The 19,513-nt window shown below is 43.7% G+C and overlaps 1 pseudogene across 1 annotated transcript; it reads left to right on the forward strand.

Annotated features, from left to right (window-relative positions):
- The first annotated feature begins 675 nt into the window (after positions 1-675).
- On the forward strand, positions 676-14,783 carry LOC309567682 (fish-egg lectin-like; annotated as a pseudogene). Its single transcript, XR_014226129.1, has 4 exons — positions 676-764; positions 5,149-5,376; positions 9,825-10,158; positions 14,531-14,783. The product of XR_014226129.1 is annotated as a fish-egg lectin-like (transcript).
- Positions 14,784-19,513: the final 4,730 nt, after the last annotated feature.

Genomic DNA, 19,513 nt, shown 5'->3' on the forward strand with positions numbered 1-19,513 from the left:
TAAGCACACAGCTAAAATAACGAAGGAGTGGCTTCACAACAATGACTGTTCTTGAATGGCCCAGCCAGAGCCCTGACTTAAACCCAATTGAGCATCTCTGGAGAGACCTAAAAATGGCTGTCCACCAACGTTTACCATCCAACCTGACAGAACTGGAGAGGAACTGCAAGGAGGAATGGCAGAGGATCCCCAAATCCAGGTGTGAAAGACTTGTTGCATATTTCCCAAAAAGACTCCTGGCTGTATTAGATCAAAAGGGGGCTTCTACTAAATACTGAGCAAAGGGTCTGAATACTTAGGACCATGTGATATTTCAGTTTTTCTTTTTTAATAAATCTGCAACAATGTCAACAATTCTGTGTTTTTCTGTCAGTATGGGGTGCTATGTGTACATTCATGAGGAAGAAGAATGAACTTAAATGATTTTAGCAAATGGCTGCAATATAACAAAGAGTGAAAAATTTAAGGGGGTCTGAATACTTTCTGTACCCACTGTATGTATATATCTATATCTATATATATATATATATATATATATATACATTTAGTTTAAATCAGTTTAAAAAAAACTCACTATGTTTATTAAATTCAATTCCTTCTGTCAGCCAATCCTAGACGAGTTTCCCACAATAGGTGGAGTCCAGGCATTATATATACAACAAGCTCTCCCAGCTCTCTATACCTTCTACCTGCATCCTCACCTACCAAGATGTTGTTTGCTGTGAGCCTCCTCCTGCTGTGTGCTGGAATCTCTGCTTCTGGAGGTAAGATCTCTCCCCCTTCCCTTCTATTTCTATCTTATAGGGACACTATAAGGTGTTTGCATTTATCCTTTTAAACCCAATCAGAATTCAGTATTAAGTATCTTGGAATGGGTAAACTAATATAAATGATTTCTGATTGGTTGCCTTGGGTTACTGTACATCAATGCACATTGCACTGGTATTAGATAAGCCTGCAAAATGAATGCGGCCAGTGGCGTAGCGTGGGGGGTGCAGGGGGGGCCAGTCACACCGGGTGCAACATCTGGGGGGGCGCATCCGCAGTGTCTCTCTGCCTGTCTGACTCTGACATACACAGTTCACACACTGGCTGCGGCTGCCTCCATCTTTAGGCTGGGAGATGTCCAGCGCGGCTCCCCTATGGCTGAAAATTGCGGGTAGTGAGTCAGCAGCCTGGCGCTGTCACAGAGTGGGTTTTTTTTTTAATCACCTGGTTAGAGCCAGAGGCTCTAATAGGCTTCAAAAAAGGGTGGACCCGGGGCGCAGAGCAGTGCGCCCCGAGCCCACCCATTGTGTGACAATAGCGAATGATGATTGGCCGACAGGCGAACGCATGCCATTGGCCGAGGAGGGGGTGGGAGGACTCGAGGAGAAGCGGGGAACTGAGGAGAAGCGGCCACTGCAGGTAAGTCTCTCTGCATTGAAGGGGGCACGCTGGTCTCTCTGCATTGAAAGGGGGCACTCTGGTCTCTCTGCATTGAAAGGGGGCACGCTGGTCATTCTGCATTGAAAGGGGGCATGCTGGTCATTCTGCATTGAAGGGGGCACGCTGGTCATTCTGCATTGAAAGGGGGCACGCTGGTCATTCAAACTTGTATTTAGATGCATTTTACTTTAATTACATCAGTATTTTCATAACAAACAATACATGTGCTTAGGGGGTAAGGGTATCTTTAACTAATCTAGTGGAAGAGACTCGAGTGCTAAAATCCCGCAGGTTAGGGGGCGCAAATTACTTTCTTTGCCCCGGGTGCTGACAACCCACGCTACGCCACTGAATGCGGCTATTCTAGTTCATTATTTTCCTAAAGGGCAAGTCATTGCAAAAGAGAGGTTTCAGTTTTTCACAAATGCTGGATACCTATTAACCCCATTGTCATTTTTGGTTCAGAATGTGAGATACTGTATATACACTGTGTTTTATAAATTCTCTGCGCCTGTATTCAGGTCTCATTATTCTTCATGCAGCGTCCAAAGTCTTATCCAGTTATTAATTTTCTGGCTGTTCCGGCATCTATATGTTACACACTACAGACACACACAGATGTGGACAGATCCTATAGAGGTTTCAGAGCCCAAGGTCTTATCCAACTCCTCAGTAGTGATGTCGCGAACATAAAATTCGCTGTTCGCGAACGGCGAATGCGAACATCGGCGAATGTTCGCGAACCGGCGAACATTGCGAACCGCCATAGACTTTAATAGGCAGGCAAATTTTAAAACCCACAGGGACTCTTTCTGGCCACAATAGTAATGGAAAAGTTGTTTCAAGGGGACAAACACCTGGACTGTGGCATGCCGGAGAGGGATCACACAAAAAAAAGTTCTTAAAAATTGTAATTTTTTGATAGAGAGCCAATTATTGGAAAAATTAGAAAAAAAATAAAAATAAAAAATTTCTTTGGATTTAGCATCTGGGGGGTCTAAAAAGTGTACCTGTGAAGTTTCAGCTCTGTAGCATGTCCGGAACCAGAAAAAAATACGAATTAGGGTTAGGGCTAGGGTTAGGGTTAGGGCTAGGGTTAGGGTTAGGGTTAGGGTTAGGTTTAGGGTTAGGGTTATTTTTATGGCTAGGCTTAGAGGGTTAGGGTTAAGGTTAGAGGGTTAGGGTTATGGTTAGAGGGTTAGGGTTAGGTTTAGTGTTAGGGGCTAGGGTTAGGGTTACGGTGAGATACTTAGGGTTAGAGTTAGTAGCCCTACCCCTACCCCTCTAACCCTAACCCTAAGCACTAAAAATAACCCTAACCTTAGCCCTGACCCTAACCCTAGCCCTAACCCGAACCCTAGCCCTAGCCCTAACCCTGATTCTATTTTTTTTCCTGGTTCTGGACATGCTACAGAGCTGAAACTTCACAGGTACACCTTTTAGACCCCCCCCCCCCCCCCTGACAATAAATCCAAAGAAACTTTTTTTTTGTTAAGTTTTTTTTTCCCAATAATTGGCTCTCTATCAAAAATGACAATTTTTAGGAACTTTTTTTGTGTGATTTAGTGTCTAGGGGGTCTAAAAAGTGTACCTGTGAAGTTTCAGCTCTGTAGCATGTCCAGAACCAGAAAAAAAAAGATAATTTTTCAGTAGAGCAGGGATGGTGGGAACCCCTTTTACACCTATATGATCTTTTTTTCCTGGTTCTGGACATGCTACATATATATATTAAAAAAATACTCAAATACCAGCCCTCAAAGGGGCTTTTGGGGACAATATATATATATATATATATATATATATATATATATATATATATATATATATATATATATATCACAGAACAAAAAAAATTACACAAATACCAGCCCTCAAAAGGGCTTTTGGGGACAATAGATATATATATATATATATATATACCGTATTTTCCGGCGTATAAGACGACTGGGCGTATAAGACGACCCCCCTAATTTTCAAGTTAAAACAAAGGTTTTGGGCTATACTCACCGTATAAGATTACCCCCTTTCCGAAGCCAGGCAACACCATTGAAAAACATCAAATTTCTCATAGATCTCCAAGGTACCCCAAGTACTGTAATACATGTAATCTCTCATAATATCTCCAAGGTACCCTAAGTATAAGTATTACCAGTAGATGTAATCTCAAGACGCTGGCTGTGTGGGAATCCTGTACCGGTATACCGTATGTATGTATTTGAGAGATTACATCTAACGGTAATACTAATACTTAGCTTACCTTGTAGATATTATACTCGGTGTATAAGACGACCCCCCATTTTTGGGGGATTTTTTTGAGGTTCAAAAGTAGTCTTATACGCCAGAAAATACAGTATATATATATATATATATATATATCACAGAACAAAAGAAAATTAAACAAATACCAGCCCTCAAAAGGGCTTTTGGGGACAATAGATAGATATATATATATATATATATATATATATATATATATATATATATATATATATATATATCCAAAAAAAACCTCAAATACCAGCCCTAGGAAGGGCTTTTTGGGGTGCTGTCCTTACAGCAGGAGTGTACCAAGAACACTGGCTAACAAGACCGGGAACACTGACTAACAACTGTCCCTAGCTATTAACAGCAGCAGCAGCAGCAGCAGCACTTTCCCTGCTCTCAGTAACACAGAAATGATCTGAGATGGATGCTGCCCTTGCTTATTTATAGGAGGTGGGAGGGTGTGGGAGGGAGGTATGCTGATTGGCCTGGAATGTGTCTGCTGACTGTGATGTTCAGGGTCAAAGTTTGCCTCAATGATGATGTATAGGAGGCGGACCGAACATCGCATATGTTCGCCCGCAACCGTTCGAAGTTCGCCGGGAACCGTTCGCCGGCGAACCGTTCGGTACATCTCTACTCCTCAGTGACCACCATAAATGAGAATAAATTGGGTGTTTGCTGGCTGATCTAGCCAAAATTTAGGTACTGATAATAAAAATAGCTTTTTTTTTTCATTACGCTGCAGAATGCACAGTACACCTTCTCAATGTGCTAACATGCATTGATGAGCGCTGCACTGCCGATAATGCTGCATGCAACATGCACAATAGTATGGCTAAACCCTCGGCATAAAAACAAATTATGTTAAGGCTGCATTCACATGTCAGCGTATGATCGCGGGCAGAACCGCCGCGGTTCCGCCCGCGATTCGGAGATTTATTGCAAATCGCGGGATGCCTAGCGTTGCCCGTTGATTTGCAATAGCCCCCCAAACGCCGAGCGATGTTGCCGCGATTTACGCCCGCCGAATCGCGGCAACATCGCGCAAACAAAATCGCGGGACGCAATACGCTCCAAAAAAGTACAAGAGCTTCTTTGGAGCGTATTGCGTCCCGCGATTTTGTTTGCGCGATGTTGCCGCGATTCGGCGGGCGTAAATCGCGGCAACATCGCTCGGCGTTTGGGGGGCTATTGCAAATCAACGGGCAACGCTAGGCGTCCCGCGATTTGCAATAAATCTCCGAATCGCGGCGGTTCTGCCCGCGATCATACGCTGACATGTGAATGCAGCCTAAATGTAAGCATTTGCCGATTGTCAATTTTTAAATATTGAAAAAAACAAAAAAAACTTTTTTTTTTTGTGCAAACATTTTTGTCACACCTGTTTGTACTGTATGATATATATTCTATTATGCATGTACAGTATATGCATTATATGATTTTTCTTGAATTCAGATTTTCAGTGCAAACGAATCCCGGGAAAACTGAGACAGATTGATGCCGGCGCTGGTGAAGTGTACGGTGTGAACAGTAATGATGACATTTACAGATGGGTAAACAATAACTGGAAGCACATTCCTGGAAAGCTCATCCATGTTTCTGTTGGACCTGCTGGAGTTTGGGGTGTGAACAGAGCCAACAACATCTATAAGATCCAGGATAATAACTGGGTGTCTGTATCAGGTAAAGAAATAATCTTTGATAATAAATATATTACACACCAGATATGAACATATCTAATACACATTTATATTATCCACATCATATGGAGATACTGTATACTGCTTCATTTTATAAACTATATAGAGGCATTCCTATCATTCCCTAAAAAAGACAATGCGCTGTATTTTGTTTTCCACTCTTGCGCACTCCTGGGTCTGGATGGAATGTGGAATTGTGCATGTAGATTTAAAGTGTTACCAGTGTGTTCTAGTCATAGGCGTGCGCACAGGGTGTGACAGGTGTGCCTAGGCACACCCTAATCACCCTTTGTGGTGCAGATTCCCTGTTTAAACCCCTGATATTTCACCAGAGCTCCCTAACGGGGCTCCTAAAAAATGTGTAAAAATTAATAAAAAATAATAAAAACTGACACCAACCTCTGCCTTACTAACACCGTCAGTATACACATGCACACACACATATGTGTTTGAGCTTTGAGGTGCACACCCTAATGCAACAGCCTGTGCACACCTATGGTTGTGTATTGTTAAACCCACTACACTAAAATCAGTGTGTATATGCAGTAAAGCATGCTTGTTATACTTACTGTGGAACCTAAGGGGTTAATCCTCTGCATTATGAAAAAAGTCTGTTTGATCCTGTCTTTTCTGATCCTTCCCTTTTTCCACTGTCCCCTAAAAGTTTCCTGATAACACAGAGTCTATAAAGTCAAGTTGCGTATGCTCAGTTTGGTATGCATTGCTAGAAATGCATACCAGAAGGGTTTTTTTTTTGTTTGTTTTGTTTTCTTGGGAGGGTGCATGTGATCAGCACAGGGCCAATCAGCACTGTCCAGACAGAGGGTGAGGGGTCCTGCTGTCTCATAGGATAGTCAGAAAACTCCTCCTACAAGCTTTAACCAGTGGTTGGCTGGACACTGATAAAAGTCACAGGAAGCATTAAGCAGTTTATATTTACTAAAATAATTGCATTTCCATGTTCTGTGTACTGTGGGAGACCAGATATAGTAAATGCAGGCTCCTGGGTTTAGTAAGACTTTAAAGCACAATTAAAGACTCCTGCATAAGAGTCTATACAAGCACCATCAAGTAAAAACCCTTCTGTGCAGCAGCCCCCCTATTACTTACCTGAGCCCCATCACGATCCAGCGATGTCCACAAGAACCTCAGCTCTCTAGGGACTCTCCCTCCTCATTGGCTGAGGCCATTGGCTCCCGCTGCTGTCAATCACAGCCAGTGAGCCAATGATGAGACAGAGGGTCACGGCTGAGCCTCATCTCTGTGTGTGAATGGACACGCAGAGCAGAGACTCGGAAGTAAACCTGCTTGGGGGGCCCCCTACAGCAAGCTATTTGCTCAGGGGGCACTCGGCAGGAGGGAGGGGCCAGGAGTGCCAGCTTAGAACACGAGAAAAGGAGGATCGGGGCTGCTCTGTGCAAAACCACTGCAACAGAGCGGGTGAGTATGACATGTTTGCTATTTTTTTTAAAAAAAACAAAAAGCCTTTAACCACTTAAGCCCCGGAGGATTTTCCTGCTAAACGACCAGGGGGTATTTAGCGATTCGGCACTGCATGACTTTAACGGACAATTGCGCGGTCGTGCAACACTGTACCTAAACGAATTTGACGTCCTTTTTTTCCCACAAACAGAGCTTTCTTTTGGTGGTATTTGATCACCTGTGCGATTTTTACTTTTTGCGCTATAAACAAAAAAAGAGCGTAAATTTTGCAAAAATAACAATATTTTTCACATTTTTTATATGAAATTCCCCCCAAAAAAATGTAAAAATCTAAATTTTTTAACATTTTCGGCCAATTTGTTTTATCCTACCTATGTTTGGTAAAAAAAATCGCAAAAAGCGTATTTTTATTGGTTTGCGCAAAAGTTATCGCGTTTACTAACAAAGGGAAAGATTTTTGTCATTTTTGTTGTTTTTTTTTTTAACGCGTAATGGCGGCGATCTGCGATTTTTTTTGCGGTACTGCGACATTGCGGCGGACAGATCGGACCCTTGACTGAAATTTTTGACACTTTTGGGGTTACCAGTGACATTTCTACAGTAATCAGTGCTATATATATGCACTGTTACTGTAAAAATACACTGGTAGTGAAGGGGTTAACTTTATTTGAGAGGGAGGGGCTGTGTGTGTCCCTAGGGGCGTGCTTTCTACTGTGATTGGCTGTGGCTTGAGGTGAAAGGACACTGATCAACAGATCTACATAGTAGATCTGAGTGATCAGTGTCTTTACAGCGAGGAGAATGACAGGTGGCTTGTTTACACTAGCTGCCTGACTTTCTCCCTCTCCCCCGACGATCGCCGAGTGAGCGCCGGTCACACGCGCGGGGGGGTCCGTGACCACGCGGGAGCGGGAGCGCGCCTCCGGCGGCGCGCGCTCGCTCGCTCCCCAGACCCTCCCAGGCTAGTGACGTTAATTAACGTCACTCTGCCTGGCAGGGGCTGACCGCCGCAGTAAATTTACTTGCGGCGGTCGGCAAGCGGTTAATATCACTTTTAATGGACTTTTTTTTTAAACTTTTTGAATTTTTGTTTTTTCTATTTTTTGCTATTTTGATGTATAATTTATCACTGTTTATTTCACTGTGTATGGTTCACACTAGCGCGACTTGTCAGGCGACAAGTCGCAGTGGGTCGCCTGACATAGATTAGCACAGGACCCGTTCTAATCGGAGCGACACAAGTCGCTCCCACTTAGAAAAAGGGTCCTGTACTACTTTGGGGCGACCTGGAGGCGACCTGCATTGACTTCAATGATATGAAGTCCGTGCATGCCGCTCCGAGGTCGCCCCAGCAAGTAGCGTCGCCCCTATGTGAACGGGGTCTTATATTTACCAGTTTATCATACTACCAGGATTGTACTTGCACATATGAGTATACTGACAGATGTGTCCATGTGGATGTTTTAATGAATTGGGTGTTTGCTGAATTGGACAGCGCACCACCGCTATATACTACAAATTGACATTCTATAGTGTGTGGGTGCACTCTTAAAGTGGTAGCAGCAGTCCTATTACCTTAACCACTTCAGCCCCGGAAGATTTTACCCCCTTCCGGACCAGGCCCTATTTTGCGATTCGGCACTGCGTTACTTTAACGGACTATTGCGCGGTCGTGCGACGCTGTACCCAAACAAAATTTATGTCCTTTTTTTCCCACAAATAGAGCTTTCTTTTGGTGGTATTTGATCACCTGTGCAAATTTTATATTTTGCTCTATAAACAAAAAAAGAGCGATAATTTTGAAAAAAAAAAAACAATATTTTTCACATTCTGCTATATAACATTCCCAAAAAAAAAATTTAAAATCAAACTTTTTTAACATTTTAGGCCAATTTGTTTTCTGCTACATATTTTTGGTAGAAAAAAATCCCAATAAGCGTATTTTGATTGGTTTGCACAAAAGTTATCACGTCTACAAACTACGGGAAAGATTTATGTCATTTTTATTGTTTTTTTTTTTTACTAGTAATGGCAGTACTCTGCGATTTTTAGCGGGACTGTGACATTGAGGCGGACAGATCGGACCCCTAACTGACATTTTTGACACTTTTGGGGGGAACCAGTGACATTACTACAGTAATCAGTGCTAAAAATGTGCACTGTAACTGTAATGATGACACTGGCAGTGAAGGGGTTAACACTGTGGGTGATCAAGGGGTTAAATGTGACCCTAGGGGAGTGATTCTAACTGTGGGGGGGGGGGGGGCGTGGCTTCTGAGATGACCATAGAGACATGTGATCCTATATAGCAGGATCACATGATCTCTATGATCATCCCAGGGAGAAGGACGGTCAGCTGTGTTTACAACAGCTGACTGTCCTTCTCTCTCAGCGGGGAGCGATCGCGGGTGTCAGGTGGCAATCAGAGGCGCCTACCCGCTCTATCGGCTTCCCCTCTGACAAGTGGGGGTAGGAGCGTGCCGCTGGCTGCGCGCGCTCGCCGCCTAGACTCCCGAGAGCGAGCGCCGTACATGTACAGCGATTTGCCTGGGAGCGGCTGGCTGCCTCAGTACATCTGCGGCGGCCGGTCGTAAACTGGTTAAAAGTTTTTTCTTAGTATTATTGGTGCTTATGTCTTTGTTTTTTTCTTAATCATATTGGTGAGGTCCTAGATAGCAGCCACACTTACATTTTTAGTCCTGGAAAGATTGGATGGACATTTTCCTGCGACAAGGAAAAAAGGCCGCCCGCTGGCAACTTTGTGTTTCCCCGGTCTGATGGGACATGTCATTGGCCTTGAGATGGCACAGGACATTTTACGTAATTGTTGCCTATTATACAAAGAGAAGGACACTTGGCCACCATGCTTTAGCTAATAATGAGATCTATGCTACATAGGAGAGTTCCAATCCCATTTAAATATTGTTTTCATTGTCGTTACACTCAATTTAGTGGACTAATGTTTTTTTTTTTGCGTATTTTCAACAGAGCTTTTGAAGCAGGTGGATGCTGGTGGTAATCGGTTCCTAAGTGGAGTGAATGCACAGGACAACATTTACTGCTTGAGAGAGAGTGACACAGTTTCAAGATCTTCTGCTGTAACCTGGACCCCACTGCCGGGGGCACTGAAATATTACAGCTGTGGGCCAGTGGGGTGCTGGGGAGTCAACAGCGCTGACAATATTTTCTTCCGACACAATGTCAGCCCAACATCCTGCCAGGGAACCCAATGGCAGCAGATTGAAGGTGCTCTGTCAATGATAGAGGTTGGCACAGATGGTTCCGTGTACGGTGTGAACTCAGCAGGCAACGTGTACAGAAGGTATTTCTCTAACTATGTATGCAGTAACATTAAGGGAATGTGTAAAAAAAACCCCTCGGTTTTGTAAAGAAGTATTCGTTCAGAATGTTGAGAATGAGCCAGTTAGACAAGTACATATAATTCAGCAACCGCTGTGTACATAGTTGCCAACATTTTAAAAAATTTTCCAGGGACACTTTGCAGATTTATTTTTTTTTTTAATTACTTTTTTTTTTGTAATTACTTACCACACCCACTTCCCAGAAGCTCCGCCCACTCCGCATAATTAATCTCCGCCTACTTATCAGATTATAGGGTCTACTTCATAAAGAGAGAATTACAGGAAATTGAAAAGGGAATTGAAAACTTGAGGCCAAAGTAGCAGAGTTGGAAATATTCTCCCATTCAGCTGCACTACTTCTGCCTAAAGTTTAAAATTCTCATCACAATTCCCTGCAATTCTAAAGTGTCAAATGTGCTCAGATGTGACCGTAGAAAAAATGTAATATGGAAATATAAATAAAGTGCAAGGTGTAAATAAGTATGATTATACTATCTGGTATAATTAGGTTTTATTGTACTTATTTACACCTTGCACTTTATATATATTTACATATTCCATTTTTTGTATGGTCACACCTGAGCACATTTCACACTTTATTCACCTGTCTTTGAATTCAGCCCTCTGTAGGGTGATAATTTTCATTTACATAAAACAATGTAGCATCCTTTCCTTCCTAACACATTACCCAGTCCATACCGGTATAGATCCTAACACATTCCCCAGTCCATACCAGTATAGTCCATACCAGTATAGATACTAACACATTACCCAGTCCATACCAGTATAGTCCATACCAGTATAGATCCTAACACATTACCCAGTCCATACCAGTATAGTCCATACCAGTATAGATCCTAACACATTACCCAGTCCATACCAGTATAGTCCATACCAGTATAGATACTAACACATTACCCAGTCCATACCAGTATAGATCCTAACACATTACCCAGTCCATACCAGTATAGATCCTAACACATTACCCAGTCCATACCAGTATAGATCCTAACACATTCCCCAGTCCATACCAGTATAGATCCTAACACATTACCCAGTCCATACCAGTATAGTTCATACCAGTATAGATCCTAACACATTACCCAGTCCATACCAGTATAGATCCTAACACATTCCCCAGTCCATACCAGTATAGATCCTAACACATTACCCAGTCCATACCATCCTAACACATTACAGAGTCCATACCAGTATAGTCCATACCAGTATAGATCCTAACACATTCCCCAGTCCATACCAGTATAGATCCTAACACATTACCCAGTCCATACCATCCTAACACATTACAGAGTCCATACCAGTATAGTCCATACCAGTATAGATCCTAACACATTACCCAGTCCATATTATCCTAACACATACCAAGTCCATACCAGTATAGATATCCAGCATGAGATTTTTCCCATTGAGGATGGAGGTCTGTTTTCATTTTTTTGAGCAATATATATATATATATATATATATATATGCACACACATACACGGATATGTACACACATTTATCTAGAGCTAGAAAACGATATATATGTATCAATTAACAGGTGTATAAATTATATCTATAAAAAAACATTATCGATAGTAGTAATTAATGGAGTGCGAGGCCTCCAGCTTGTCGGAAGGTGCTCTGCCTCCCCCTGCTGGCGGATTTTGGAAAGTGCACCATTCTGACACAATGCCTTCGGTGACACGTTAAATTTGTGACAGGCGGGAAGAGTGAGCGGGCACAGAGAGAGAGACAACCTGCTGCCAGAACTACAACTCTTAGCTGGGGTGAGAGCGACACTGTGTGGCACAAAATTAAAAAAAAAAAAAAAAAAAAAAACATTTTTTTACTGATTAACAGGGACACTGTAAAATACCCGGGACAGGCTCCTATTTGCCGGGATTGTCCCGGGGGAAAACGGGACAGTTGGCAGGTATGTGTGTATGCTCTAAATAATGTTAGTAGATCTGGGGCTTTTTGCTCCCTTTTCAACTGAGATGGTTGGTGCTTTTTGAACCCTTAAAGTAGAACTTTTTCTTTTATTTTGGATATAGTAAGGGAGGGTTATATTATAATCCCTGTTGGGTTTTTTTTTGCCATCTGTGTCCCATTGGGGGGATTTACCCTCCCTTCATGTCCCATAACCAAAACAGGAAGTCAGAGAAAATACTTACAGATTAAAGGAATCCCCATTGGAAAATCTTTCCTCTATTACTGTTCTGGGGAGAACCCAAAATTTGGGATTTTTTTTTTTTTACTTTCACTTTTAAAGCGGAGTTCCACCCATTTTGCAAACTTTATAAAAATCGCTGCCATCCCTCAAATGAACACAGCATTGGCGACTTTTAAATGTTTTCCTTGCTCCGCTTACCTTGTTGCTAGGGATGCGCAATTATCTGCCTTCTTCGGCGCCGCGGCGAGGTATGTCACTTCCTGTGGCGCGGTGTGTCATCATTCCCAGGAGCACGTGGGCATCGCTGCATGCAAACAGGAAGTGACGTGTGCTAGGCGGTGCTAAGCACCATTTTGGAAAAGGGAACATGGATGTTGTGTTGCCATTACACACAGAAGAGGCAGCGGCGGTTGAGGAGGTGAGTTGAATTGATTTGAGGCTCTTCATGTGCGTGCAAGGCTATTCAGTGAATTGCCCAAATTACTTTATGTTGCCATAACAACGGGACCTTCCTACGACGCCGCTGTTGAGATGGCAACCAGGGACTCAACCATCGGTCCTTTGCACATGCGCGAGATCCGGAGGTGCATGCTGGGTAACCAGCAGCTCCTATTGTCGGAAGTAGGAACATGTGGGCTTCACATGCCCACAATTAAGATGGGAGCCCGCTGCAGAGGGAATATCAAGGTTAATTTAAGAAGAATATAATGTATAACACATTATGTACTGTAAGGAGCAAGGAAAAAATTAAAAGTTGCCAATGCTGTGTTCAATTGAGGAATGCCAGCGATTTTTATAAAGTTTGCAAAACGGGTGGAACTCCACTTTAATGGTAAAGGTAAACAGGGCACATTGAGAGGGTGAATCTCCCTAATGGGGGCACAGACCACCATAAAAACTGACAGGTGTTCCAATCCCTCTCCACCCTATCCAAAACAACAAAAAAAATAAGTTTTTCCTTTAGGAATACTTTAACATAGGCAATGATGATACAAATTATGATTAAATGATACATCCAGTGACCATGGCTTTTATACATCCATCATTTGTCAGTCTAAAAAGCTTATCCTAATAATGCCAATGGTGGCCAGGATTCCTTTAAATTTTCCTTAGCAAAAATGCTATTTTTAACTACTGCCCGTCTGCTGTATCGTAAAATAAAGGCAGGGAGGATCCCCTCTCGTTCTGGGGCAACGTCATATGACCGCTATCGGCACGACCTTGATCTGAGTAAAGAGCCGATGGCTTGGCTCTTTGACCATGTGATGGCCTATGTCCAATCACAGCCGATCACATTTAAACACGGAAGTGCCGTTTTCGTCTCTCCTCGTTTCATACTCTGTCAGTGTGAGGAGAGCCGATCAGCAGCATCTCCTCGCACAGAAGAACTGTACAGGTAATCAGAGCACTGATCATCAATGTAGCCCCAGCAGTGCCCCCAGTCATAGCCCAGCAGTGCCACCAATTAGTGGTCAGCAGTAACACCAATCAATGTCCATCAGTGATGGTAGTCAGTGCTGCCTATCAGTACCCATCAGTGCCTGTTCATCAGTGCTGTCCATCAGTGCCGCCCATAAGTGCCCATCAGTGCTGCCTATCAGTGCAACCTATTAGTGCCCATCAGTGCCACCTATTAGTGCCCAGCAGTGCCACCTATCCGTGCCCATTATTGGCACCTATCAGTGCCCATCAGTGCCACCTATCAGTGCCCATCAGTGCCACCTATCAGTGCCCATCAGTGCCACCTATCCGTGCCCATCAGTGCCACCTATCCATGCCCATCATTGCCACCTATCTGTGCCCATAAGTGCCACCTCATCAGTGTCCATCAATGCCGCCTAATCAGCGCACATCAGTGAAGAAGAAAAACTAAAACTTTTTTTTTCAAAATTTTCTGTCTTTTTTTTGTTTGTTTTTTAGCCAAAAAAACCCCAGTGGTGATTAAATACCAAAAAAAGAAAGCTCCATTTGTGGGAAGAAAATGATAAACTTTCATTTGGGTACAGTGTTGCATGACCGCGCAATTTTCATTCAAAGTGTGACAGCGCTGAACGCTGAAAATGGCCTGGGCAGGAAGGGGGGTGAAAGTGCCCGGTATTGAAGTGGTTAATATTACTTTTTTAATGTTGTATAAGTGAGAAATATTTTTGTTTTAGGGATGGAATCAGTGCCAAAACCCCAATTGGAACATCTTGGACCCAGCTGGACCTCTACGCTACTTTCAAACACGTCACTTATGACAACGGCTATCTGTGGCTTCTCACCCCAACAGATGACATCATTCAATGTGAGGTCAATGTCTGATTTGGCCATAACACAAGACCAAGCGTGATTTGAGCCTAAGTGATTATATGGACTGCTCTCTCCGTCTACTCATCTACGTCAATTGGTATTTGGGTAATCTTATATTTCTGCAATGTTTTTGCATTGTCAATAAAATAATCTAATGCTAGCTAGGACTTCCAGTCCATTTTATGACACATTCGTATCTTGTTTCAAACATATTTCGGAGCAAATAAACTTTTTTCTCTCTAAAATTGTGTCCTTTGTCATTGTCAAAGAAATATTGCAAAAAAATGAATAATCTTCTTTTATCTCAGTCAACAATATTGAATTAGCTAGTCTGGGAGGGATCCGGAGAGGGGGTGTATCAGGTCCTCCACCCAGTGCCATCTTAAGAGCATTATAGGGCCCCCGGGCAATGCAGTGCACTGGGGCCCCGCCTACACAATCACCCACGAGAATAAAAATGCAAATTTTCGCTAAGGTGATATTTATTGGTACAGCAGTGCCAGGCTAATGACAGCTTCCAAGTTCGGCAGCTGGGTCCGGGGGGAACACACACATGGACGGGAGTCAGACCCGACTTGTGTTTGCCTGTTCCCGTGGAGGCGGACAGGCATTCCTGCAGTTGTGGGCTCCCCCTTCACGTCCCAAATGGCCTGACAGCAGCGCAGGGCTGACAGGCGGTTGTTAACTGCTAAGTTCAGCTGCGGGATGCACACGGGAGTCGGGACAAATGCTTGGCTGGGGCTGGGTCACTGGGCAGGTGGGGCCCCCCCCGGGCAACTGCCCAGCGTGCCCATTCAGTAAGACAGCCCTACCTCCACCCAGCAGCAGACCATAAGGCTGATTTACTATAGGAGTTGAGAATCTTCACTCAATAAATGTTATCTTTATTTACTTTGAATATCCAGTCATGTATAGATGAAATTAGTAAAGAGGAATTTACTTTTTGCATGGTTAGATAATTGCAGATTTTCAACTCCTTTAGGAAATTGGCATCAGTGTATTTCGAATTGCTTACAGCAGAGTAAGTAGTGTAGATATGGCCAAAGGGAACCAGATTTCCTAAAGTGGTTGTAAACCCTTACATACACCCAGTGAAGTGACTGGCCTCAGGTGATACACAGAGATGAAACATCCAAAATACATTATTTGTACCTGTTTATCTGCAGCACTCTCTTCTTTACAAATTACAGAATTTAGACAGCATTTCTCCTTAAGGAGGGGGCAGGGATCTGATGTCACACACTGCTCAGCAAATGGAGGAAAGTTGGGTGTAATCTAAGACGTGAGTAGGGAAAGGACCGCCAATCACCTGCTGATGTTGGCATAAGCTGCCAGTAATTAATTGAAAAGAGTAGAGGAAGGAAAGAAATCACAGTAGGTGCTTTGGATAGAGGCAAGTATATATTGCAGCGGTCATGCTTTTTTGATTTCAGAGGTTTACAGCCACTATAATAAATTAGAACTACACCCCATCCCCCTAAGAAAAAAATTGTGAGCAGGTGTGCTTTTTATTGTAAAAGAGACCTACTATGTCCCTTCTGCAATAAATTATTCTTACCTGCCTGCCTGCAAACTTTTTTTTAATAAGCTAGGCAGCAGTGGAATGCCTAGACTACATATGTCAAACACAAGGTCCGTGGGCCGAATCTGGCCCTCCAGACCATTTCATGTTGCCCTAGCACTACTCCTACAGCTGCTGCACCTACTTTATCTGCCCCCACCTTGTCGCAGCAGAGAGGACAGAACTCCTCTGCCAGATCCTGTGCTACCCCATGCAGCTGCAGAGAGGCTTGTCTCTACCACCCCACAAGCCCCCCCCCCCTCCATCTCAGCAGTTGGCAGCAGAGAGGAGGACAAAACTCCTCCTACAAATCCTGCACCTCTCTGTGCAGCCCCAGCACTCCCTCCGCCTCCACTGGTCTCAACATTCAGCAGACTCCAGCAGCTGACTCCAGACCTCCTCTTGTCCACCTCCAGACCCTGCAGTTTTTACTTCCCAGCTCTGCCTCCAGCTTCTTCCCAGCAGCAGCACATGGTAAGGGGGATGCACTGTGATGTAAGGGGGGTGGGGGCTCTTGACCTCTGATGGTGGTGGGCTATAGATAGAACCGGCCCATGATGAAATTGAGTTTGACACCCCTGTATATGACCCGGGGGGCTCTGATCATTTTTAAACACCTCTCCTTTCCCCCAAACACTTTAAATATATGTAGCACCCTCCTAGATAGGTGCTAGGCAGGGAGAATAGTTTGCTCTGCCTGCTTAACAGGGGAGTAGCAGGTAAATTTGAGTCTGCTCCATCTGCTTATCAGGGGAGCCTGATCAGTAGTTAGGCCTGTTACATGTGCTCAGGGTGGGATTCATCTGGGCTTAGGGAGTGTCCCCACTGTATACAATAGGGAGGAAGCCCAGCCAGTGACACAGGCTTTTATGACTATCCCAGTGGGTTGGCACAAACAGTGGTGCATCCTGGGATATGTTATAAAAGCCAGGGGCACATGTGACAGGGGGTCTTTGGGCAGGAAGCCAGGTCCCAGGAGGAGGGTGATGGCTGCCTCTCCTCCTGTCTGTTGTGGAAGGTGGTTACAGGCGGTCGGCCTAGTGAGCCAAGAGTTTGGTGTGGAGCCAGAAGGTCCAGGAAGCTGACAAGTGGAGTTGGAGGCAGAGCAACCTTGGGAAAAACAGTGTCCGTGAGTACTGAGAAGCTTGCCAGGGGTCTGCCCAGGAAAGGGGACCGCTCTAGTGGAGAGTCAGTGGACAGGTGTCAGTGCACACAGCAAGTGAGAAAGGGGGTGCCAAGTAAGACCCTGAATAATAACTTAAACAGGATCACATTATCTATCTTCACTTTTGTGTCAGGGTGAAGCAGCGGCCTTGCCGCACACTACAGCTAGTTGTCCTCAAGATCGTGCATGGTTCATGGTTGGAGTATCCAACTCATCCCTTCTCCTATCCCAGTTCTAAATAAAGACACAAAAAAAACAACATCCCCTGGATTGATTATTGACTGAGCTATTTGGCTGCTATCAGTTGCTAAGGGGAACCCAGAAAGTGCAATTCTCAGCAGTCCTCTAGGGGGCAGTGCTACATATATTATATACAGATGTGCAATGAGCTTTACACTAAGTCCCGGTTCACACTAAGGCGACCTGTGAGGCGACCTGGTCGCCTCACAGGTCGCCGTAGGTCGCCTCCCATAGGGAAGCTGCGGACCCGTTCTAATAGGAGCGACACAAGTCGCTCCGACTTAGAAAAAGGGTCCGGAGCTTCTTTGGGGCGACCAGGAGGCGACCGCCATAGACTTCAATGTTATGAAGTCCATGGCGGCCGCTCCGAGGTCGCGGCGCGCTGCTTGCACCGCAACCTCGGAGGTCGCGGTGCGAAGTAGCGTCGCCCCTATGTGAACGGGGCCTAACAGTGCCAGAAACATGATAACATCCGTACTGAATTGACACAGTTAGGGCCTAGAGTGAAACAAAACTGCATAAAGTTAACACCATATATTGTTCTCTGAAGAAATGTTAGGGATTTAAAAAACATTTTATTCAAGAGATAATTACGCTGATTGCACCTTTCACCTTTTTTTTCTGTTTTTCATTCACCTGTTGACAGATGAGAAACAGACATCAATGCATCTCTATAAAAAAACAAAATGTATATGGATGAAGATCTATTTACATCCTTTTTCATCCGCTTCTGTGAACATCTGTTTTTTTTTTAACCGTTTAAAGCCCTATATCTCTCCCGTTAGAAAACAGGATCGGATGAAAAACTGATGTAAATGGACAAACTTTCTGTTTTTGCAAGAAAAAATTGCTCTGAGACTCAAGTGGTTAAGGACTCTGGCTGGAGGATGTAAAAAACTCATGACAAACTTATGTCATCTTCATCTGTTTTTTCTTTAAAAAAACGTGACTGAACTGATGAAATGAACTGTCCGCGTGTGTGAAAGGGGCCTTAGATCTGCTATAGATTCTAAGATTTGTCTTTAATTATTTTTGGAGAAGAAAGTCTTTGTGGAGGACATTGATCTTCCTAACCTTCTGTCATATGTCCTTAAGGCAGCCTTTCTTAACTAGGGTTCAGTAGAAACCCTGGGGTCACGTCAAAGGTTGCTAGGTGTTTCCTTGAATAGTTAGCTATTTATGCCTCAGGCTCTCAGATATGTAACCACTGACACCAAAGATCTTTTAATCCATCTGTGAGGAGGTGTTCTTCTCAGAAGGCACCAATGTAAGGGACATTCTTCCCACTGACCTCCAATGCAAGGAACATTCTTCCCACTGACCACCAATGTAAGGAGCATTCTTCCCACTGACCACCAATGTAAGGACAATTCTTTCCACTGGCCACCAATGTAAGGACAATTCTTTCCACTGGCCACCAATGTAAGGACAATTCTTTCCACTGGCCACCAATGTAAGGACAATTCTTCCCACTGGCCACCAATGTAAGGACAATTCTTCCCACTGGCCACCAATGTAAGGACAATTCTTCCCACTGACCACCAATGCAAGGAACAATCTTCCCACTGACCACATATGTAAGGGCCATTTTTCCCACAGATAAAAAGAGGGGGTTTTTTGGTGTCTCAAGCCAAGGATAATGGGACTTTGTGGGCAAGTAAGTATCAATTAAACATGAGTAAAATTATATCTCAATTTATTACCAAATTTTACATGGAAGTAAATAAATAAATAAGAAAATATTGTAACTCAGTTGTGAGCATTGGTGTTGGGTAGAGGCCCAATGTGATAAAGATAAGAAATAAGGAAAGAAGGATTCTCAATGAATCCGTGACACATGTGATAAGTTGTGACAGTTTTATGGATCTTGTCTCTGTGTAT

Source organism: Pelophylax lessonae (assembly GCF_965119305.1).
Source record: "Pelophylax lessonae genome assembly, chromosome: 12".
In the NCBI taxonomy this organism is placed as follows: domain Eukaryota; kingdom Metazoa; phylum Chordata; class Amphibia; order Anura; family Ranidae; genus Pelophylax; species Pelophylax lessonae.